Raw genomic sequence first — 24,558 nt, 5'->3', positions numbered from 1 at the left:
GGAAATGAGATTACATGTGTTACGTGCTTCATTTGTTCTCTGGACTGTAACTTGTACCTGTAAGTGTCCTTCCTTCCTTTCTCCCCACCACTTATTCTCATCTCCCTCTTACTCAGTTTTGTGTTTGTCTAAGATTTAAAAAACAGACAATGGAAAACATGATTTTAATCCCTTTTTATGTTTGGATTTGAAAATCTTTAGATATTTCCTTTCTTCCTTTCATTTCTTCATTCGTTGTTGGCTTTGCACCAGGACTTACTTCTTGATAGTCAGATAAGCCCTCTGACCTGAGGGAGGCACGTAAGTTAATCCACACTCAGAAAAGCCAGAAGTCACTGGGGAAGTCAAGTGGAAGTACTGAACCCGAAAGCAACTGGAAGGTAGGGGAAGTGAAGTCGGCCTCACAGAGCTGACGTTCAAGGGACATGAGGAGGAATAGGAGACACAGTGGTGGGACAGAGGGAATCATTTGTTCATTTAAATATGAGGATGAGTGAGACAGAGGATTTCCATATGGCTTCTGGGATTTAAGTACCCGATAGGGTCATTTCAGTGAGATTAGGAATATGATTGGGTTATTAGAAATGAAAATAATCTTAAAAGATTTTCTAGACAGTCTGATATTGCTAAATTTTTACACAATGAAAACAAGGACAGTCGAGGTGTTAAGCTCAAAAAGCAGTTGAGATTCATCCAAGGTCACGCAGACTCCCTGTGCCAATAACGGAGGCAATAATGTGACTGCTGAACAGGCCCTCACAGAACAGGACTGAAGGTGTGATGGATTCTACTTGAGAATTTTGCAAATGAAACCCAACACAGTTTTCTCTTTGTAGCTAGGGAAGGTCACTGCAAGCTGTCAGAACTGAGGAGGAGAAGTGAAGTGGAACAAAAAGGGTGGAGTTGAGGTCAGATTCCGAGGATAGAGAGAGTAAGTTGCCAAAATTTAGTGCTCATAAAGCGGTGTGGGGGTGATCCAGGCTGAGTTAACACAGCAGGAGCTGTCAGTGTGGAACCGGTGTCAGTGTCCAGTTCTGCGGGCCAGTCGGAGATGAGAGCTGGGAACAGAAGACAGGGAAGCAGCGCCATGCTAGGGGAATGTGGAATAGGTCCAGAGCAACTCCATGGACAGCAGCTCCTGCTCCTGGAGGCTGGCTGGCCTCCACTCTGGCTGATAGGAACATCTTGCAGTTTTGTTTCTGTGAGCTGGTCCATGCACAAGAAAGTTACTACACAGTCTTTTATCCCAGAGTTGATATTATTTGTGAGTTCTTGACATTTCTTTTGGAAATAACTTACCTTGTAAAGATAGCTGATAATGTTGCTTTCATCTAATTTCGAATATTCTTTAAAAAGATGAGACTGTCTGATAAAAACAGATACTATACTTGATCTTAGCCAAAAAGCCAGGTCAATTTCAAATGTTCTCACTGCAAAAAAGCATTTGAGGTAATGGGTATGTTAATTTGTTTGGTTTGATTATTTCACATAGAATTTTCAAATCGTATTATCACTTGGTATCCTCATAAATATATACAATTATAAGATGTTGATTTATAATAAAGTGTGTTTTTTTTTTTTTTTTGCTACTATAAATAGGATAAATTAGACTCCTGTGACCATGCTTGTTAATGGTGGTACTGTATTTATAAAATGAATGTCTTATCTTTAGCTATTAGACACATGAAAAATGGAATTTAGAAAATAGATTTCAAAGTACATATTATCTTCTTCTTTATTTTCAACCCTATAATAAAACAGATGTTTTAGAACACTTTCTGGTTCTCTATAGAGTTCATACAAAGGCACTGTATTTATATGTGATGTTTTCCAGGTTTGCCCAGCCTCTTGTTTCTTTAAATACTCTTGGTATTTCAACAGCGAGTTTATAACTAATAATTAAGCATGGGAACACCTATTTTTTCCCTTAAATAGCTTACTCTTTTTCTTCCACGAAGATCTGTTTATTGCCTACAATTCTATTTTTTTGTGGGAGAATCATCTGCTTTCTTGTTACTGGTTATAACTGGGAAGCATTTTCAATTTAAATTAATTTTCAGTTGCTTAATATTTTTCCTTAAATATATTTATTACTAAATTTTCATCCATCTGAATTTTTCCTGGTTTTCCATATGTGCTTTCCAAAATGATTTTTGAACCACAAAGATGTTTATTAATTAAATCACTAGGAGGAATCAGCCTTTAGTCCAAGTTGTTCTGAACAATCTGTGATACCTAAGAGCCTAAGGTTCTTCTTAAAAGGAAAAGAAATCATCCTTGTGGTATTTTTTGTCTTTAAAATATATTAAAAGATACATTTCAGAACAAAAAGACTAGAATTTTTCTAGAACATTCTTTGAGATGAAGGGATTTCTTTCTTTTTTTTTTTTTTTTTTTTGGATGGGGGAGTTATAGCTTACTTTTTAGCAATCCAAGAATAGCATTTCTGGAAAGTGATCAGTCAATTCAAGATATAGTCAGCCTTACAATGTGTATGATGTTTATATCTCTCTCGTGGAATTATCAGGTGGCTAGTAGGAGTTTTCAGTGCTGAGAATAAGATGCCAGTTTGATATTCAGCCTACTCGTGTTAAGGTTTAACCTGTGATGGAATTCACATTTCTGATCATGATTACCGTGTTAAAAATTTAACATGTGATATGTATGGTAGATCCCTTTTATAATATGGTTACTGTGTGGATTCTCTTTGGCATCTGGTAGATTCTGTCCACAGGAAAAGCAACTGTTCACAGTATGAGCATCATAAGCCAGCCCTGTCCATCTTGACAATGCAGATGTTATCTAATCATAGAACATTGTAATTCGAAGTCACTCTTGAGATGATCTTGATGAACCTTCTCATTTTATAAATGAGAAAGTGGAGTTTCAGGGAGATAGTGAGCTGTTTAAGGCCCTAATTAGTGTGGGTAAAGACAGAACAGAGAGAAGGACAGCTACTTCTCCTTCCCACTGCTATGGTTTTCCCACCTGCCAGGAGGCTTCTAATTTGAAATGATATGCAAAATTGGTCACCAGAAAGTCCTGGTAACAGTTTGTGATGTAGAGGCTGAGCTGTGGAATTAACATTCAGTTCTGGGCTTGCTCTTCTTTCCCTGGGACCCCATGTTAGCCATTCAGATTGCCTGATTTCCATTCCTTTGCCCTTCTCCCAATTTCACACTGATTAAGACTTTTAAAATCTAGCAAAGATAGCTTCTAGCTGGTATCATCTGCAAGCAGAAAATAATTTATAAGCATTTTCTCTTGATCACAAATTGAGTAGAAGGAGCCTGTGCCTCTTGCCTGTGTGATAAGTATCTGTGCAAGGACATACTTGCTCAAACAATAGGAAATCAGGCTCAAGTAGGTCAAAATCAAAGTTAAAAGTAAATCCCATGATACAAGACTAGTTTTGTGTGTATTTTCTACTGAAGTTCAGTGAAATAAGTCTTTAAAGTTAGAAAGTGATGATAGACTACAGAACAGTCTGTACCCTCGGAGAAAAAAATGAAGTATATACTTTCCCCCCCAAAACCTATGTTTGCAAGACTGATTCATAGCCTTATGCGTATCATAAAGCCATAGACTTTATGAGTTATTTAGTTTATTGAAAATAGTGTAGCAGCCAGGCGTAGTGACTCACACGTGTAAACCCAGCACTCTGGGAGGCCAAGTCAAGCAGATTGCTTGAGGTCAAGAGTTTGAAACCAGCTTGGGCAACATAGTGAAACTCCATCTCTACAAAAAGATGTTTAAAAAAGTAAGTCCCACCTCTCGGGAGGCTGAGGTGGGAGGATCACTTGAGCCCAGGAAGTCGAGGGTGCATGAGCCATGAGCATACACTGCACTCCAACCTGGGCTACAGGGTAAGACCCTATCACACACACACACACACACACACACACACACACACACAGGCGCACACACACACACACACACACTAAATAAATAAATAACACAGCATAGCACCTGGGTTCAAATTATAATTCCATTATTTTCTAACTGTGGGCCCTAGTTTTCTCATTTGTGAACTAATGCACTGTTTCTCAGCTGTGGCTATATGTTAGAACTACCTGGGACAATTACAAAGACAAAACAAACAAGCAAAATAGTGCACAGCGTCTACCCCCAGCAAGTTCTGATTTTAATTGATCTGGGATGAGAATAGTATTGTTTCACATGCTCCCCAGGTGATTCCAATGGACAACTAAACCACAAAAGCAGATGACTCTTTGAAGTCCTTTTCAAATTTTAATATTCTACAATTCTGAGATTTTTTATGTCATCTAGTCCAGCCTCACACTCAGCATAATCATCTCTCCATATTTGAAAAGCAGCATTTTGTTTTTAATGTTAGCATTCATTTGGAAAGAATGCTTATTGCCATCAGAAAGCTTTGATTGAAAAGTTTTTTCTGATCATCAGCCAAATTTACCTTTGGAAAAACAAATAATAAGTCTAATTACTGATTTAATTGATGACCATTCTGGTATTTGAAGATTACTTCTGTGATTCAGCAAAGTTATCTCTTCTTAGGTGAAACCTTTCCAATTTTTTTCATCTCTTGTTTTTGTGCACCATTACTTCTGTGTCTCAACATGCTATTCTGCTTGGGGGGTAATCTCTTTTCTCTATAAAATATTTCCCTGGAGTTGAACTACAGCCCCATTGATGATCAAAGGAGGGAACTTGGGGATTTGGGGTGATTATTCCCTTCTCAAACTCTTAGTGAATGTAGGATTAATAAATAGACCCTAGTTTTAGTAAACAGTTTAGTAAATGGTGTTTACTAACACATATTTGTCTATAAATATGTATACTGATAAACACGGTAGATGATAAAATTCCCAGAATTTAAAAATTTTCGTGGTGTGCCAGGCGTTATTCTAATGTTTAAATACATTAACACATTTCATTCTTGCAGTAACCCTTGAGGGTAGGTACCATTATTATCTTTACTTTTTAGTTATAAAGAAGAAACAAACTAAGGAGCAGAGTAGTTAAGTGTCTTGTCTTCAATTTCACAGTAAGTGGCAGAGCTAGAATATTGATTGGATAATATAGGGCATCTTATTCCAGAGTTTGTAAGTATGGAAGTTGAGGGTTATAGAAATTATGTGAGGTATATAAGGTTTATGCTTATACTTAAATAGGTAAACCGTAGTATAGGATATGTGCTCAAGTTTGTTGGAATTCTACGTTGTTTTAAGAAACTTGAAATTTCTCAGCTGCTTTCCATAAAAACAATTTATAGTTAGCATATCAATTGTTTTTTATTTATTCTTTATGTTTTTAATGAATTCTGCTGGACAATCTTTGCTCAATTTGCAAAATAAGTTTCCTAAAACCTAGTTTTACTATTCAGGTGCCTGTGTCTTAGTTGGCTTGAACAGAAAGTTTCTGGTGCTATATCACTGAAAAATTACTTAAAGAACCATGGTTGGTATCCAATAATCCTTTGTTTTCTCATAGTTTCATCAGCCTTATAAATTTGTATTGATTCTAACTATTGATGATCATTATTTCTTAGTCCTTGTCTGATTCATTCTGAAAACTGAAGCTTTTTATGTAAGGCTTACCCACTTGAGGTTGCCAGTAAAAACGTGTCAGAGAAAAACTGTGCTTGTAGAAGCTACCGTCCATGTAACTGCTATAGCCTTAGCTATGTTTGTAGGGTGAATAAAGAGTATGAAGTATAAAGGCGGCACAGAAAGCATTCCTATCCCCTGGGAATCTTATCCTAGGGAGTAGTGTGTCGTCTTGTGTACATTTGTCGTCCATTGGCCCTTCAGTGTATTTTTCCGATTGTGAGTATTTCAATGACCATTCTGATAATTAAAGATTACTTCTATGATTCCACGAAATTATCTCTTCTTAGGTGAAACTTTCCCAATTTTTTTCACCTCTTGCTTTTGTGCACCGTTATTTCCGTTTCTCAACATGCTCTTCTGCTCTGGGAGTAAGTAATCTCCTCTTCTCTCTATCAAATGTTTTCCTGGAGTTGAATTACAGCCCCACTGATAATCAGAGGAGAGAACTTAGGGATTTTGGGTGATTATTCCCTTCGCAAACTCTTACTGAATGTAGGATTAATAAACAGACCCTAGTTTTAGTAAACAGTTTCTGATTCTGTATGCTAAGGCATGGCTGGTCCTTTGCATATGTGCCAATATTACTCTCTAAATTATTGGTTTCAAGGGGATAAAGGGCACAGTCTTTGATGTGAAGACTTGATTTTCCCTTTAACAGTAGAATTTTAAGTTTTCAACTTAGATGAGGACCGTTCGTTTTTGGTACAGAAAGTCTTTGTAATGACATTGCTGTACTCTGGAAGCTTTTGATTTCAGCTTGAGAAAGAATGATTTAACACCTTACAAAACATCAGAATGAGAAACTGTGATCTTCCTTCTTTTTGTTGACTTTTACACATACAGTTCTGGGTTCACAGGCTTAAACCTGGAGAGGGTCTTGAAGATACTCTAACCCAGTCACCTCATGATATAGAACACACTAGCCAACACTATATTTGTTGCTTTTAGGTCTCCCCATGAGTTACTAAGTTCCATAAGGGCAAGGACTTTATTTGCCATTTGCCACGTTTACTGTCAGTGCCCCAAACGATACTCAGGTTTGCAAGCAAATAAATGAAATGAAGAACTTAGGACTTGGGAAGAGAAAAGACTTAACCAAGATCATCTTGCCAGGAGGAACAAAATGTGACCTAGAACCGTCATCTTCTGACAACAAATTTTGTGTCTTTTCCATGATTTAAAAAAAGAAAAAGGACTTTTACTTAGGATTCTTAATCTGTATTAAAGATCAGAATCATACACAGTTTACATTTATTAGATACTGTTTTTCAGACGTATAAACAAATTTCATTGAAAAGTTATAGTACAACTCTTTGAATGAAGGTATTTTTATCCATATTTTTATAGATAAAGAAACTTGGGCTTTGAAACAAAAAGTAATTTTCCAAAGGCTATACATAGAGACAGAATTTAAGTCTGATTTCTGCCTCCAAGTTTAGTGATATTTTCTACTTTTGTCTTTTACGTGGGGACCAATGTTTGTCAATATTAAGAATCATCCAGACTTAATAAGTAAGTCACTGAAATTATTTTTCTAACACCTTATATGTTATAGACTTTAATACCTGCGGATGTGTTAAATAAGGGCTGCCTTTGCCTAGGGGTGTATATTTAAAAGGCAGCAAAACCCACAGCCTCTCAGTTCCTTTCATCTGTGGTTTTGGCCTTCTGTGTGGTCTGATTTGAAGGGCTTTTCTGCTCTTTTTCATTTTTTCATTTTCCCATAATTGGACTTGGATTTCCTCCTTTTGGTCCTAAATGATTTGCAGGCTTCAAAGCCTTTCTACTACATTGCACACACTGCCAGCATGGGATGTTATTAAAACTTAGTTGAGGATTAACATCTGTAGCTGGAAGAAAGATAATTGCCTTTTTTTTTTTTTTTTTTTTGGTTTCTGTTTAGGAGTAGAGGGAGAAATGATGATAAACCAGGACATGAGTGGAAGCCATTGTGACATGGCACATTTGTCTACGTTCTGTGAAAGTAAAAAGCCTCTTATCCAGTGAAATTCTTGTCCAGGCTCAACTGGGGTAGTTTCGTGGGGACTCAGAATAATCTCATCACATCTCCTCTTTGCTGTGTAAACCCATCTGCTAGCCACTTTTTGGCAAAGGTCATGCATGAGTAATACCACTATTTTCTATTCCCAAAGAGTCAGGATTTCAAGAGGGGGATGGCCTTCTGCAGCACTGCACTGTAGTGCAAGAAAAAGGATGCTGTGTGTCCACAGGATCTACTCTATTACTACCTCCATTTATCAGTTTTCTTTTTCACCTGTGGCTGTTCTAGTGTTTCTTCCAGAAAGATACGCTAGAAACACTGAACCTATACAATTATGACCCTAAAAAGTAGAACCTCCCATTTTTTTAAAAAGAGCTTTTCTTTTTTTCCCCAACAATTTATGTATTTTTTACCTGGTACCAAATCCTCATAGCATTTCTTTTTGTGTAAAACATACATTGAGCCAAAATTAGTAAGAAAAAGCAGTAGGTAAGTGTTGGTTCTAGGTTCTCATTCGTTTGTTCTCTTGCTGTGTTTTTAAAGAACCCTAATAAGATGTTGTAACCAAGGTTGCTATCTATGATTCTATAGTCTGCATTGCACCTGTCATTCTGTTCTCTCTTTTCTCTCCTTCGTTGGTTGAAGAATCACAGGCAGAAGATGGTGGTGATGGGGAGGGGGCGTGTATAGGAAAGGCAGTTAGTCCTGGTCATCTTTTCTTCTTCCTAATTTCATTTTATATTACCGTAGTTCACAACAGTGGGGTTTGTGTTAGAATAACTGAAAAAAAAGAAAGAAAGAAATTACCACTTGTAGTTCTTCCATCCCTGTATGAATATGTTGTTCCATTCATCGGGAGTGTAGAATCTGTTTCCCCTCCCCCTGAAGTCTGGGCTGGCTTGTGTGACAGAATGTGGCAGAAGTGGTGCTGTTCTAACTGCAGGCCTTAAGAGGCCTGGCAGTTTCAGAGCCACCATGTATGGAAGGAAGCTCAAGATATCCTGCTGGAGAGAGAAGCCACGTAGAGGAGCATCAAGGCGCTCCGGCTTGCAGCTGGCACCATGCTCATACACTGGACTGGGGCATCTTGGATCCTCCAGCCCCAGGTCAGCTCGGCCAGTAGCACATGGGGCTGAGACATCCTCTGAGTTCTGCCCTAAACTGCACATGTGCAGAATCTCTAGCAAATGAAATTGCGATGATTTAAAACCCCTCACTTTTGGGGTAGCTTGTTACAGAGCAATAAATTACTGAGACAGGATTTGTAGCTTCCGAATCTTCCTTCTTTTCTCATAACTGTTTACTGTGTATCCAGATAGTTCTGTGACTCCATATGTCCATCTACAATCAGTATTTTGTTTTAGTACAAATTCGTTAGGCATTCTTTAGTCGCTTTTTCTTGCTTTGTAGTTACTGGGGTTTTTTTTGGGGGGGGGGGGTGAGGGGAGTGGTTTACCAGCTTTATATTTGTCCTCACTTGGAGCAGGTGACTCTCCTGAAATGCTCCTAGGGGGAACATTTGTCTGGGCGGCACAGTGATACCAATTTCTTATACATGAGAGACAGAAAATTACTTCTCTCTCTCAAAAGAAAAACAGTGGAAAAAAAGATGGCTTATTTTCCCTAAAGAATATTTCCTACTACTGATTAAACCATACCAACCTCTCAGACTCCTCGAATAGCTGTGCATCTTACTCACTGATGGGCAGAAAACAAAGCAGAAGGATCTAGGTTAAACATTTTTATTTAAAAGCAAAGACCCAGACTATTCAAGGAGAGTTTGCAATGTATATCTTCTGTTGAAATGGCAAGTGGTCCCAGGAAAACCTAGAAGGTAGTTACCTAGTTTTATTTTTGATTTTCTGAAAGGATCTGAAACCCTTTTTAAAAGTACAACTTTTAATTTCCTGCGTAGAACGCATGACTGTTCTGAGTCCTGGTTTCAGTTTCTATAAGCAATTTCCTTTGAGCACACGAGGCAGTATTTTTCTCATTTTGTTGTCAGTTTTTTGTACTTTAAAGATTTATTGTATCTCCTGTTGTCTTTCTGCCTAGCAATTCCTTTCCTCAAACTGTCCTACACAGTTGATTAAAAAAGAATTACTGAGATCATGTTTGATACAGGGCAGTAAATTTTAAGTATCAAATAGATAAAAGAGGAAGGGTATAGAGAATCTAAGTTGCCTTTCTTAATTGGCAGAATGGTCCCATCTCACCTTAATGATTTGTTTGCTGTTTCCATCCTTCCAGTCTTGATTTATTAACACTGACTCTGCGTTCATTAGTCCATAGTCAGAATAAATGTTTTGCTTTGTGATGAAGAATTTTTGTTGTTGTTGTTTTTTGGTTTTTTGTTTGAGACAGTTTTGCTCTTCCAACCCAGGCAGAAGTGCAATGGTGCCATCTCAGCTCACTGCAACCTCCACTTTCCAGGTTCAAGCGATTCTCCTGCTTCAGCCTCCTGAGTAGCTGGGATTTCAAGTGCCCGCCCCCATGCCCAGATAATTTTTGTATTTTTATTAGAGACAGGGTTTCACCATGTTGGCCAGGCTGGTGAAGAGTGCTTTTTTGTGGGGGAGGTAAAGGGGTGGATTTTCTAGACAGGACAGATTGGAATGGCTTCTAGAAAGAAATTATCTTTTTAAAGTTTTATTTAAAAATAAACATTATTTTCGAACTGAGCTAGGTACATATGAATTTTTTTTTTTTTTTTTTTTGTAGCCATCTTGCCAACCCTAAAATGTTATTACAGGCTATTTATTTGTTCAGTGTTTTCATGCATTTCAAGTACACACATCTTGTCTTTCAGTTATATCTTAAATTTTTGAAAAACAGTGACTACAGAATCTTAAACTCTAAGACAATGCTTCCCAAGGGACATCCGGCAATGTTTGGAGATGTATTTGGTTGTTACAGCTGAGGCAATTAGGTGCTACTGGTATTTTAATGGATAGAAGCCAAAAATATGGATAAACATTGTACAGGGTACGGTATCTGGCACACAGAAAGTGATCAATAAATGCTTTTTGAGTGGATGAAAGGCCAGTGAATGTCACAATGGATATTGTGTATCTTTTCTTATCTTTCCTCAGAGGTATTGAGGGTCGACTTTGTTAAAGATCAAATTGCTAGTTCAGCTATAATGCATGATCATCTCGTTAATATTTATAAAAGGGTTTTTGTATTTCCCAATGACAGGTCAAAGCTAGATCATATTTTAGTTATAACGTGGGGTGTATATGTTTGTTTATATTGGACAGTACCGCTTGTCAGCTGGAGAAAGAGATTTTATATGTTAGCAGATGAGAATTGGTGGCAATGCTGATGATTGTGCCATGATGGTACCTTCATACCTAGAAGGTCAGGTCCTCATTTTATTGTTGTGTGGTTGTGGAATAAATGCGGATTTTTTGTTCGAGCTGTCCCAAGGAAACATTCCGTATTCAAAATATCTCAAAAGAAGTGGTGCCTTGGGAGAAACACAGCATACTACTTGTCATTAGAAAAAGGCAATACTTCAGCATATTTCTTATTTTTGAAAGTCAGTAGCCAGTATCCTGTATGATATTCCTGTTTCAAAAATGGGGAAGCTTTTTTTGCTTTATGATGCTTGCTTTTCCAGTCTCTATGGAATGCAGGCTTTGCTATTCTAATTAAAGTGGAAATAAATGAATGTGATAAATAAGAGTTTTTACTGGGTGGAACTGTTTAGTGCGTTGTAGCAACATTGCTAAGAGAAATCGAATTGGTAGTTTCCTCAGTGGAAGGTTTGGCATGAGGATTTATTTCCTTCTCCTGTGTAGTAGGTTCGAGATAGGGATGTGAAGGATTTTCCCCCAGAATGGCATTTGTAATTTCTCATAGTGGCCTCATTTCATTCATGACCCAGAGAGACTGCAAGCTATTTAGAGAAAGAAGAGTTTTTGAAGGTAATACATGAGACAGATGTTGGGTGTCTTTCCTTGATGTGCAATTACTAAACATTATCCAGTTAAAATCTATACCTAACATAGCAACCTTCACCCTTTTTTTGTCTTAGGAGCTTTGATCTTTGTTTATTCTTTACATAGTTGTTGTACGCTACTTTCATTTAATGTGGTGGCATGTTCTTAGGAGAACTGCCTAAGTCTAGATACAACCCTCTTCATCTTGAAATAATTTTGAGTAAGACAGCCTTACACAAGGTCCCACATTGGACTAGAAGTTGTTACTGAGTATGGACTAATGTTAGACCCTGCCGTGGATTAAAGGAGTCCATTAATCTGATGCAAGAGGGAAATTGAAATCAGAACCACTTAGAGCTGTTTCCTTAGCTCATTGCTTAAGCTTTTACAGAATGCATAATTAGGAGAATTTATAGGATTGTGGATTGTGGGGGACGTCTGGTTCAGAAATCTCTGCTAACTAGTTCAGAGTCTCAAAGGGAAGAAAATTGAAAGGGACATAAGGTTCTTAGAGTTGATGAAGTCTCCAGCGTTTAAAATGGCTTATTAGTCTCTGTTAGTTGTTAAATTTTACAGCTATTCTTTTTCTTTGGGAAAGGTGCAGGAAGAATGAAAGTTTTCAAATCTACAGGTTTTCTTGTGAATACCACATTTTTGGAACATTTTGAGATACAGAGAAAGCCTGAAACCAGGTCTCTGCTTTTCTTACAAAAAATCATCCAGAATAACTGAGAAGCAGAACTGACATGTGAGGCTTCCACCCCTTCTCTGTCCCCTTCCCCTTCCCAGCTTCCCTTTCATATTCATTTTCATAGCGTTTTTTTCAAAAAAAAGTTTTAATTGACATATAAAGATTATATTTATCATGTACAACATGTTTTGAAATCTGTATACATTTTGGAATGGCTAAATCAAGCTAATTAACGTACGCATGACTTCACATAATTCACATTTTTAGCTCATGCTTCATAACTCAAGGTGACTGCTTGGCCCTTCGAAGTCTGGTCCTTGCCAACCCCAGCAGCTTTGGCTCTTTCCTGCCCATGTACTCCAGCACCACTGAACTTCCTTCAATTCCCAAACACTTTTCCTAAACACTCTCTCTTGCGTCTAAGTCTCCATCCATGCTGTTTCCTCTGCCTAAAACACTCCTCCCTCCTTTTTGTCTGGCTAACTCATACTCACCCTTCAAGTCTTCCATTAGCTGTCCCTTCCTCTGAGAAGACTTCCCTGTGGTCAAAGTCCAAATTAAGTGTTCTTTCTATGCGCACCTGTGGTAATTGGTTTTTAATTGACTTTGTTGAATGTTTCTATGAGACTGTAAGTGTGGAGAAGGCATAGACCAGATCTGTTGGGCAGAGTTCAGTAGATAGGAGCTTCTCAACTCTTCACTGAAATCTTGCAGTGAGTATTTCAGTGCTCACTTGTATGGTGCAGAAATTCCGTGGAAAAGCAGAGAAGAGAGAAATCAGTGAAGGTTGAAGTGATGAGTGGAAGTGGGACTTGACCTGAACCTATAATGATAAACTCCTTTGTGAAGTTTAACACGCTGTCTTCTACTTCCCTTTCTCTGTTTTTTTTTTTTTCTCTTTTTCTTAAAATCATTCATTCATTCAGCAAATATTGAAGGGTCCAGTATGCTTCAGGCATTAATCTAGGTGGTAAAGATAGAACAGTGAAAAATCCTGCCCTCATGGAATGTGCGTTCTAATGGACTAAATGGATAAAAATGGGTTAAATATAAGTCTAGAAAGTAGCTTAGTAGACTAGTAGGGCAATGAGGAGGCCAATTTGATGGGTGGGATATGTTACAAACTTGGACTTTGAATGGTTTTCCTTAAGAGCATAATTTTACTTGGGAGAGTAGGTGGGTAATGGGAAAGTATAAATAACTTCTGAGCAAAAGAGACTTTTAGTCTGTAACTGGTATACAGACACTGAAAGTAAAAAGGCCAGCTTAGACAGGACTGCCAAAATATGGGTAATGATAGCCAGCCTGGAATAGTGGAGTAGGGTTGTGGCAGAGAGGTAAAGATGAATAAGAAGGGTGTGTGTGTGTGTGTGTGTGTGTGTGTGTGTGTGTTTGGATTTTTTTTTTTTTTTTAAATTTAGCTATTGATTGATTGAGATGGAGTCTTGCTCTGTCACCCAGGCTGCAGTGCACTGGCACCATCGTGGCTCACTGCAACCTCCACCTTCCAGGCTCAAGGAATTCTCCCTGCCTCAGCCTCCCAAGTAGCTGGGATTACAGGCAACCGCCACCTTGCCTGGCTAATTTTTTTTTTTTTTTTTGAGGCAGAGTCTCATACTGTTTCCTGGGCTGGAGTGCAGTGGTGCGATCTCAGCTCACTGCACCCTCCACCTCCCAAGTTCAGTCAATTCTCCTGCCTGTGCCTCTAGAGTAGCTAGAATTACAGGTGCCTGCCACTATACCCAGCTAATTTTTTTGTATTTTTAGTAGAGACGGGGTTTCACCATGTTGGCCAAGCTAGTCTTGAATTCCTGACCTCATGGTTCACCCGCTTCGGCCTCCCAGAGTTCTGGGTTTACAGGCGTGAGCCACCGCACCTGGTCTGACTAGATGATTTTTATATTTTTAGTAGAGATGGGGTTTTGTCATGTTGACCAGGCTGGTCTAGAACTCCTGATTTCAGGTCATCCTCCCACCTCAGCCTCCTAAAGTGCTGGGATTACAGGCATGAGCCACCGCACCCAGCCTAGCGATTTATTTTCTAAAGAAAATGTCCTAGATGGTGGACTGTCTGGATAGTGGAAATAAAGGACGGAGATGAGTTAAGACTATCTAAAGTTAGAGCCCAGAAGTACGGTTAGAACATTAAGACAGTAGTTGTGGTTTAGTTGGAATGAAGGTATTTTGCATAAACTGAATCTGAGATTTCATTAGACCTAGGTTCGTTCAATTGATACCTATTAAGCATGCTCCAGGGGTTTTAAAGATGCAACAGAGCAGACATCGAGTTCATGTCCTAATGGATGCTAAGATGAGAAGAGAGAATTGTTGGGAAATCTTTTGCCATGAGCATGAATTAAAGTCATGGGAATGGATGGCGATTTGGGCCTAGTTCTAGGTAGCAGATAATCCTGTAGTTTATTTAAATCTTTATATCTAGGCTTTGATATCATAACATAATGATTATAATCAGCTATACAGCAGTTGTTATTAAAATAAGGTTACAAGAGCATATTGGGGAATTACAGTGGTTCTTTTAAGCAGTTATGTTCCTTTTCTGTATGTGGAAGACGGTAAAAGACATTTCTTTGTCTTTAAATTCTAAGCTGTCATTTCATTAAAGTTCAGTAACTTAATGTCTCTGGCTGCTTATTACTTGGCAATATCTCACTAGCTCATCGATGTCAGTGTAGGCTGGTCTACAACAAATGCATAAAAGAAACAGAGGCCAGTGATTCATATGATTTTTAAACCGCTTTGGCACAGGAGTGCCTTTCTGGGTCTAGGGAAGTGGTGGACAAGGCAGGAGAGAACCGCATTCTGCTTCTCCTGTTGTGTTTGTCTTCTTTCAGTAACGTCCATGAACTGTGAGGTTAGTGCCTTGGCTCAGAGATAAGCCTGGCTTGGCATTGATTCTTCTGTTGTTACCTCAAGCTGTTTTCTAGTCCTCAAGAACAGCACTCTCAGTGGGTGTGGAAGTGGGCGGGACATGAAGCAATGGTTTTACATTGCATTGCCTGGCTACAGCTTGGCATTTCTTTCCTTTTTCTTTTTCTTTGCGTCATTGCCATTGGTGCCACTAATTTTGCTTCCCCTCTCTTTTATAACTTGTTTCTTTGGGAGTTGCCTAGAGTCTCCACATTATATCTTCTTCGGTATTGTGGCAGTGTGTTCTTGGCCAGTAACCTAGGAGATGATACCTGTTCATCTTACAGGTTTCATGCTGGAGGAATTCATTAAAAATAATAATAAAATAAAAAGGAAAAATAAAACTTCCTCTCATTGGGTCTTCTTCCTCTCCCTGGCTGTCCTTTACTTTGGGACATGTACTGACTCCATTCTAGATGTCCCCGTCTCTCAAAGGAGGGGAGAGCGGAACGAGCTGGGAGGGTAGTAGAAAAGAATGCCAAGCCCATTGTTACCAGTGATTCCAGAAATCAGAAGCTAGCCTGCTTGAAGGAAGTATAATGGATTTCTCCCCTTGAGGACAAAGTGGGATTGGAATAGTTTGTTTTTCATCTTTCTTCTGACCCCAACCAAGGAAATCTATAATATTCGCTTCTCTGAATATCTGATCCCTTAGATATTTCTGTCCCTTGTCTGTCTGTAGCCCTCTTCCCAAAGCTGATGGCAAAAAAAGAGAAAGATTACTGTTTTCTAAGTTTCCTAAAGAAAAAAAGAGTTCTTGGGGGCTTGGGTTGAGTTAGACCTAAAGGATGGATAGAATTTGGGTGGACTGGAGTGGAGACTTACTCCAGGCATGGGTTACATAGGAAATATGATGGGGAGCCCCAGTACATAGAACCCGTTTGCTGCACTGAAAACTTTAATGGAAGATTATTTGGCAGAAAAGAACTAGGAAATTAGATTTGCTCAATGATTCCCAGCATGGGAGAATTCTGTTCACTTTGTCCTTAAAATCCTTTTACGTGAGTTTTCTTTTTCTTTCTTTTCTGAACCAATAATTTTGCCTAAGCCCATCGGCCCATTCCACCTCTCCCAGTGTTCCCATCTAGTTGTTACAATTGTTCTTTGTTCACGTATTTCTCCTTATATCCAGGGACGCAGGCTGTTAGTTAGTTATATGTTATCTCCTTGCTGCTTTTATTCAGACCTTCATTTATTTCTTCATTTATTAATAAGCTCATTTGTTAAGCCCATTTATCTTTCCCGAATGAGGAATTACGTGCCCACATTGACTCTCTACACATCCCCCACCAGCAGAAATAATTATTTTGTTTTTTTTATTTTTTAATTTTTTAGAGACAGAGTCTTACTCTGTCACCCAGGCTAGAGTACAATGGAGTGATCATAACTCACTGCAGCCTCAGCCTCTGGGCTCAAGTGATCCTCCTGCCTCAGCCTCTTAAGTAGCTGGGATTACAGGTGCACACCACGGCACAGCTCATGTTTTGTTTTTTGTTGAGATGGGATTCTCGCTATGTTGCTCAGGCTGACCTTGAACTCCTGGCCTCGAGAGATGCTTCTGCCTTGACCTACCAAAATGCTGGGATTACAAGCATGAACCACCACACGTGGCCCAACAGAACTCTAAAGAGATTTCTGGCTTTAATATTACTGCTATTTTTTTGGCTGCCCAATATGATTTTGCCTCATTTTTCTTCTTCCATTTACAGACTGCTGTAATAGCTTTGGTGACAGGCATTACCCCCCTGCTCGTCCTGATGCTGAGATCTCTCTCCACATGATTCTTCCACCCCTACCTGCTTATAAAGAACCCAGACTCTAGGCTCATATTTTCTTCTTCTTTTTAGTACTTTCATTCTTCTTATGTCTATCATCATTAACCCTCAAAAGAATAATTTCCTCTATAACTGTAGGCTTGTAAGTTGACGGATCTTTACTTGAGGTCATATGGCTGTGATAGTGTTTCACTGCTGTGGCTTCAGGAAGCTTCCTTAGGTCTTCTGATGTGTATAGATACGGAAGTTGCCAATCACATTAAATTAATTTCTGCCTCAGGAAACATGAGAGATTTAAAATCAACAAATGATTTTTCAGTGACAGTGTCTGGGAGAATCAACTCTTCTAGAAATTTATGTCAGAATTAAAAATGTGTTATTATAATGTATTTATTTGTATGTACTTGGCTTTCATATGATTGTTTATTTTAAAAAGGCTACTGTACTTTGCTGTGTTTATACTTACAAATGTCATTATTCTATAAACAGTGTAGTGCCACCGACATATTCTTTGAACTATTAGTGTATAGAAGGCCTCAGGAGAGATGGTATTGGAGATATAGAAGGAGCAGGGTTTTTTTCCCCCCTCAAAATAGAAAGGGAACTCTGTCATATGTCTTTTAGTATTTCTTTCAGGATGTCGCTCTGTGCTAAGCATTTAATTGATCTTCAGTAGAGAAACGCCTATGGAACTAACTTAGATTATATTAAAATAGCTACTGAAGATCTTTTTAATGACTTTCTATAAAATGAGAAAGTACACTGGATGATGAATGCAAAAATGAAAGAAAAATTAAATCCATATATGCACAAAGGCATTGGCAGAATTTGCATGACAGCTCATTCCTAAGTACTGCTTATGGCACTTAGCTTTCTGTGCAGATGAGTAACAACAACAGGAATATTGATCATTATACCTGGCCTCTTCAAGGATGCTGCAACACACGTGTCACCTGCAGCCACATGTCTTTCCTGTGCTCCTGGGTTCATGCACTGCCCGTGGAGGAAACATTGTGGGTCACTCTTAAGAGGCATGAGTTTTGCTGTGTTAATTCAGTGGAGCATGGTTTGTTTGTTTGCTTGTCACCTAACCTTATACAATATCACCTTCCTCATGTATAAAATGAGACATTGCATTATTGTTTCAGTAAATGTCAATCTTTTTAACTTCTAAAGCTTTTCCGGTCCCAGCTATGCTATAGAACTTCAAAGAAACACAAAAGGATAAATACAGCGGTTCCTGGTCTTGGGTTTTCTCAAGCACCTGTTTATCCATTTGCATGCCAGTATTATGAAAAACATTTTAAAAGCCTGAGTTAAGAATCTTCATCTTCTAATGGTTTAAATAGGGGAGCAAAACTGATAACATGTAAAAGAGCTAGCAAGGGACATAATCATTCTGTAATTGTTGCCCATTGTGGGGTTCACATAATGGGTGCTGAAAGAGTTCAGAAAATTCGAGTTTGGAGGATCTGTTGTAAGAAGGGGGTGCTGGTCAGAGGCAGCCTCAGGACATCCCAGGCTGAAAAGGTCAGTACGGTTTTCTCACTCATCATTATTGCTTCTTCTTTCTCCTCCTACTTGGCTTCATGCTCTTGGAAATGAGATTGACATCTTTCTCTAGTGATTATATTTAGATACATTAATTCACATCTGTACTTCCTTGGGGTGGGAATGAAGGGGGAGGAAATGGAGAGAAAGAATTAATGTTTTCTAGTTTTTAAAGATTAAGTTTATTCTTAGTGTGGATTACCTGTTACTCACTTGAAGGGAAGCCTTTTACAAGGCCAGCCAGATAAGAGAAATCTCAGATTATCAGCTGTGATTAGTGTTTTCAGCTGCTCTGGAAACAGAACATATAAGAACATGGATATTTTTAGATTCTGGTTTAACTCTTTTATTCTATTTGCCAGCTCTAAAAAGTAGACTGAACAAAGGTAAGGGTAAGTGTTGCTTCTTTAAAAAAGGGAACAACCAGCTTCTTGTCGAGTTAGGGAATCTCTTAAGACTCTGTCACATACATTTTAGTCCCACTGACATATTACTCCTACATCCTTGTGGGTAGTAAAGTTAAAATGTTTTAAATGTTCTTTGATCTTCCACCCACTGATCTAGTAGACGTTTAAGTTCAATACTGCAGCTGGGAGAAAGGGGAGTTGAAATTCAATTTTTACTGTTAAAAACAAGGCTCAACAATCATAGTCTGTATGTCTGCACTAGTTTAGAAATTGTAACAATAAATTGGTTTCCGCTTTAAAATGTGTTGTTAGTCATCACACTTTAAATTATGTGGCATCACTATGTGTGACCTACTTAAAGATGGTTGTCCCTTCAGTGGGAACAATATGTGTGCAGCCATTGGGTGACTCGTAGGCCTTTTAAAGAGCTGTCTTTTAATGCAACATATTTTGAACATCAACACATTAAATAAACACTGACTGTGATTCTTTACAGGCTGTATTTTATTAGGTAAAGAAGTGTGATGAGTCCATCTAGGGAACAATTTAGTAAACAGTTAAACTAGCAAATGCCTCTGTCTTGCCCTGTGTTAATAGGACACATATTCCAGAATGATCATCTGTTCATGCAGAGTGGTTCCTGGAGCAGGAGTCCAAAGACCCAGGCCCATCTCTCGTCTTGCTCTTACACAGCTTCATAGCCTTGGGCATGTCACCTAACCTTATACAATATCACCTTCCTCATGTATAAAATGAGACATTGCATTATTGTTTCAGTAAATGTCAATCTTTTTAACTTCTAAAGCTTTTCCGGTCCCAGCTATGCTATAGAACTTCAAAGAAACACAAAAGGATAAATACAGCGGTTCCTGGTCTTGGGTGGCTCAAGCACTTGATCCTAGTTCCTTGGGATACAGGTAGTTCACATGTCTCAAAATGAGTCTTACATAGCACCCCAAGGTGCCTTCCCCACCCCTTTGGAGCCTGTATTGGAACATTGGCAGGTTTTCTTTTTATAAAAGAAGAGAGTTAATCTTTAAAGAGAAAGCAGTATTTGATAAGACAGTACCAGAAATTGCACACACCTTGTTTTGCGAGCCAGAAGTGAGTTTTGAGGGGGCGTCCAATGGGACAGATGGCAGTGACATGATTCACTAGGGCTCTTGGGGTGAGAAGGGCCTTTGCTCTAAGTGGGATGTGCATTATGGGCTTTTCTGCAGAGACGTCTTTCCCCAAGAAAACCAGTGGAATGCTGGTGATTTAAACTCCTTGTTCACATTGACGGATGAAGCTTTCTCCTCAATATGAAGATTTTTTCTTTTTCTTCATCTTGTCTTTTTAAATATAGGCTTATTTTTGCCCTCAGATTCTGGGGTTTGGGAGAGAGTGATATCAAATAGGAAAAAATAAAACCTTTAAGACATCACTACAAATAATAAATCACTGCTTTGGAATGTGACCCTTTAACCTCATTTTATTTTCTTAAGGACTTGGGTTGTTGTCATTATGTGTGTGTTTAAAATGCATTGAGCAAGTGCATGCTCGCTCCTGCGACTGGTGTTGTATGCCATCTGCAGAGCACTGTGGGGGTGGCCAGGCAGGGAGGAGGGGTTTGTACTAAAGACTGGGTTTTTCTTTTAATTTTACTGGCATATTCAGTATGCACTTCTTTAAGAACCAATTTTCATTTCACTTTTTGGTCATTTTGCATGTATTTTGTATTTATATCCCACCTAAGATCTTCTGACTCTTGCCAGTTGTGAATTGCTGTAAACACGTATAATTCCTGGTAGTCTGAGGGTATGGATAGAGGTTTGCTGCTGCTGTTGTTTTTAACTCTTGTTTCTTACATTGCCCATCCTTTACTTATTAAAATTATACCCTTTTCTCAGATATTTTATTAAAATGTGTTGTCAGTCCAAAGAGTCACCTTAAGAGGCTCAGAGAATGCAATTGTGCTAAAATGTGTAATCCAGTAAACATCTGGTGGTTCATGTTGCTAGGAATGATTGGAACGTGCCCGGTACTTCAATGCCTATTTTAACAAAATATGGTTACGATTTTGGATTCAAAGCAGGAGCTTTGAGGGTTTTTTGTTTTCTGTTTTTGCTTTACAACCTACTTCTCGACTTGTAAGGGAATATCTCTGCAGATTTTCTCTGCATATATGAGTTTCCCATACATTGGATATAGCAGCAGTCCCTAATGAGTTGGGTCAGAATGGGGCAGTCGTAACTGCCCATGGAATTCTGTTTTACATTTTGGGGCATTAAGGGCAAGAAAACTTATGTATCTTTACTTTTTTGGGTTTCGACATGAGAAATATCATGCATTTATCACTATGAACAGAAGAGGTCTGGTTTGTATTCTTTAATACTTTGTGTTTAAAGATCATGATATACAAAATACCTATTATCTGGAAAATCTTTGACAAAGCAAAATATACAGAGTTTTGCTATGTAGATACATGCTGTATTCCTACAGAGCTTTCTGGTTAAAATGAAACTAGCTCTGAAGAATACATTTAGGTAACTTGAAGATTAAAAATAAAATAAACTAGAACAAGCAAGTCAGGCTTTCTCAAAGTTGCAGGTGTCCACGGATAGATCATACTATCTCAGGAAATAATGGGTTCCTTGACCTGCAAATGTTCAAGCATAATTGTACAATTAGAATGTTGAAGAAGGGGCTCAGCTAAATGAATATTTGGACTAAATGATTTTTAAAGTCTTGTTCAAGTGAGATTCTATAGTATCTGTTCTGTTACCGTTTTATGCATATATGAATATTGTTTTAAAGCAATATGAGTAGTAGCACATAATAAAGATAATGCCCTTGACCTGTCTTTTGCTTCTGCCGTGATTGTGTATGTGCCTTGAGAAAATTCTTTTTCTCTGGAGTTCTCTAAAACATGGAATAAAGCAAACATCTGGATTTAGTAGTTTGTTCAAGCCAGAAACTCAATTTCAGATTTTTTTAAATTTCAGTTAAAAGGTCGAAGTGAAAATGCAGCCTTGTTTAGAGGAACTTTGTATTATTGTACCCAGGAAACTTTTCACTTTGACAATCTCAGTGGTGTCTGCTCATAGCCGTCTTCCAGGGTACCTTCTAGACACTCGTTTATTGGCCAAACAGAGCAGAGTGCTTCTGAAGCAGGCTGCAAGACTGTCAGAAGTTAACATCACCTAATTTTCGATCTCTGTCTTAGCTCTTTCCTTTGAGCCTCATTCTCCTGATCTAGGATAAGTCTGTTATCACTGAGATTCTTTAATCCTTTATTCCCACAAGATCTCTACATCACCTGGTTGACAACTTCACAGATACTTGTAGCAGTCGAGACCGAAGGTCTGTGATGTCTTTTTTTGCACGTTGTCTTGGCCTTTGTGCTGAACTGTGCTCTCCCCATTGCCTCCTTTTTGTAAAACCTGGTTTTCCCATTTCAGTTTACGTGGGGTTTTTTTGCACCAAACCCCTTTCAAACTCATTATATCTCTAAATTATAAAATTTCCTTGACTTCCTACTCTCTTCTGTCATCATTTCCTGTTTTTCTTGTACCATATGTCATCTCCTAAAGGTTTTTAGCGTTTTTCTTCAGATGGTATGACATTTCGGGTCTCAGGAGAGCACTACGTTCAAAAGCATAGCTCATACGTGAATATATGTGATACTTTTTGTTAATATTCTTCTGATTATAAAATGTATTAAACATTTGTTTTAGCAAATCTGTATTTAAAAATGCATCTGTATTCCCAAAGCTGAGATAACTGTGTTTAAATATTCCCTTCTAGTCCTGTGTATCTGTCTATGAAGCTAAATGAGCTAACCTCTTGTAATCCCTGTCTCTGCCTACTTCGTTGCAAGAACAAACAGAAACCAAAGCACAAACACAGTAATGTGCTAAAGCTACAAATCTTCTTTTCTAATTCCCTATGGGGAAAAGTAAAGTTAATTTGAGCATGTAATGGATAACATGGGAAAATAGGTAAATATTGCTGTGATTCTCGATGAATGTAGATGAATGGAGGAATTAATAAAATAAAAGATTGTGAGGGTAAAAGACTATTACATACAAGGTAACCTTGTTGAGAGTGTTGTTTTAGGAAATGGCGACAGGGTAGGGGTGTGTCAGCTGCTCCAGGAGGTCAGATACAGTCAAAGCATCAAGGGCTCACTAGAGCAGGGTGAAACTAATCCCCTTTCTGCCAAATGCGCTTGAAGAAACGCTGTTAAACCCTTGGACAGAAGTGGGAGGCAATACACAAGCACATGAGTCCCGGAGGCAGGCCGCTGGGTGCCACCTTGGAAGCTGGCCATCACCAGTCCCACTGAGCCAGCTTCAGCATTTAGTCTAATCCTATGGAGCATTTTTTGTGTTCTTCGATTTACCAAGTCTCACCGCAGAGAATTTAATGTTTGTAAGGGAGCTAGAGCAGGCAAAAGTTTGTGAAATACAAGGAAAATGAAGAATTCAGATTTATGTGTGAAAAGAATTACAAGGCAGGCTGTATGGAGAGAAGGCAAAGGAAACATTTTCTTTTGCTTTTCTATCTTTCTGACTGAGTCAAAATGGCAGGAGTTGACTCAAGTGGTTTTAGCGTGACCCTTCATCAAAGCCAGTATTGTGGCTGATTTGGAAAGTAAAAGAAATTAAATTTAACATACAAACATGTAAAATACGTAATGTAGCAAATTTGTTTAAAATTGATTCCCTTTCTGAAATTTTGCGTCATGGTTTTTTTTTTTTTTTTTTTTTAATTGGAGCAAAATATGTCTGGGCTCAAAAACTTGAAACGTTAACATTGTAAAAAGAAAAGCAAATTAGAACATTCAGACCACAGTTATAATGAGTGACCTCATAACAGTAATAAATGCTCTTGGCAGAAGCATAATAGTTGTTAAACTAGGCAGGTACTTAAGGCGGGAACTCCTCACTCCCATTCTGGAACAATTTTTAAATTGACATTTTCTTTTAAGTGGTTCCACTCCTTAAAAGAGTGGCCCATTGCAAATGGATGTTAGTATAAAATGCTTACTGTTTGAAAAAATAGAGTAAACGTAATTTGGTTAATTTTATTTTTATTTCATTCTCGTGTTTGGGTTTGAAATGTTTTGGTTTTGAGTTGCATATTGGAGTAGGAAACAAAAAATCCTTTAACACGAAGACTATTTAAAATAGGCTGATTTCGATGCTGGAAGCTAATTTCGTTTTCGTTTCTAACTAGGAAGAATCTCAATTTTTGTAAGTCCAGAGGTCTGAATTTTGCTTTTTTTAGAAAAATACTTACCCTTGATTGACCACATCTTCCTGGAGCCCCAAGAGGTGGATGTCCAGGCTTGCGCCTGCTGCCTTTGGCTACTCCTCTTGGTCTTAGAGAAGATAGAGATGATCGTGCTTACACAGGTGCTGTATCTGTGACAGAGTTATAGACTGAGAAATATTACCTTATAGGTCCTTTTTTATTGAAAAAGTTACTTCATACAAGGTCAAATGAAGTCACTTTAAAATTGTACATTTTTAAGCCACTGATGTAAATCAAGCATGGAGAACAGTTTTAAGAACTAGAATGGTCTATTAAAAAGGTTACTCAGATTATATTATTTCTCTGCTTAAATCCTCATCCTATAACATCCTTCTACACTTAGGAAAATACATGTAGACTCCTTATCA

At 38.3% G+C, this 24,558-nt stretch overlaps 1 protein-coding gene and 1 long non-coding RNA gene across 3 annotated transcripts in view; one reads left to right on the top strand and one right to left on the bottom strand.

Moving 5' to 3' along the window:
- PSD3 (pleckstrin and Sec7 domain containing 3) overlaps window positions 1-24,558 on the top strand; it is a 483,052-nt gene that overhangs the window by 269,745 nt on the left and 188,749 nt on the right. The gene's annotated exons all lie outside the window — the stretch shown is intronic.
- LOC111545660 lies at window positions 6,788-20,270 on the bottom strand. The gene is made up of 3 exons (XR_002732521.1): window positions 19,975-20,270; window positions 10,857-11,062; window positions 6,788-8,373 (listed from the first exon to the last, which is right to left on the bottom strand). It is a non-coding gene; the product is annotated as an uncharacterized LOC111545660 (long non-coding RNA).

Source organism: Piliocolobus tephrosceles, chromosome 7 (genome assembly GCF_002776525.5).
Source record: "Piliocolobus tephrosceles isolate RC106 chromosome 7, ASM277652v3, whole genome shotgun sequence".
Lineage (NCBI taxonomy): Eukaryota > Metazoa > Chordata > Mammalia > Primates > Cercopithecidae > Piliocolobus > Piliocolobus tephrosceles.
This window is presented reverse-complemented; position numbering and strand designations above follow the sequence as displayed.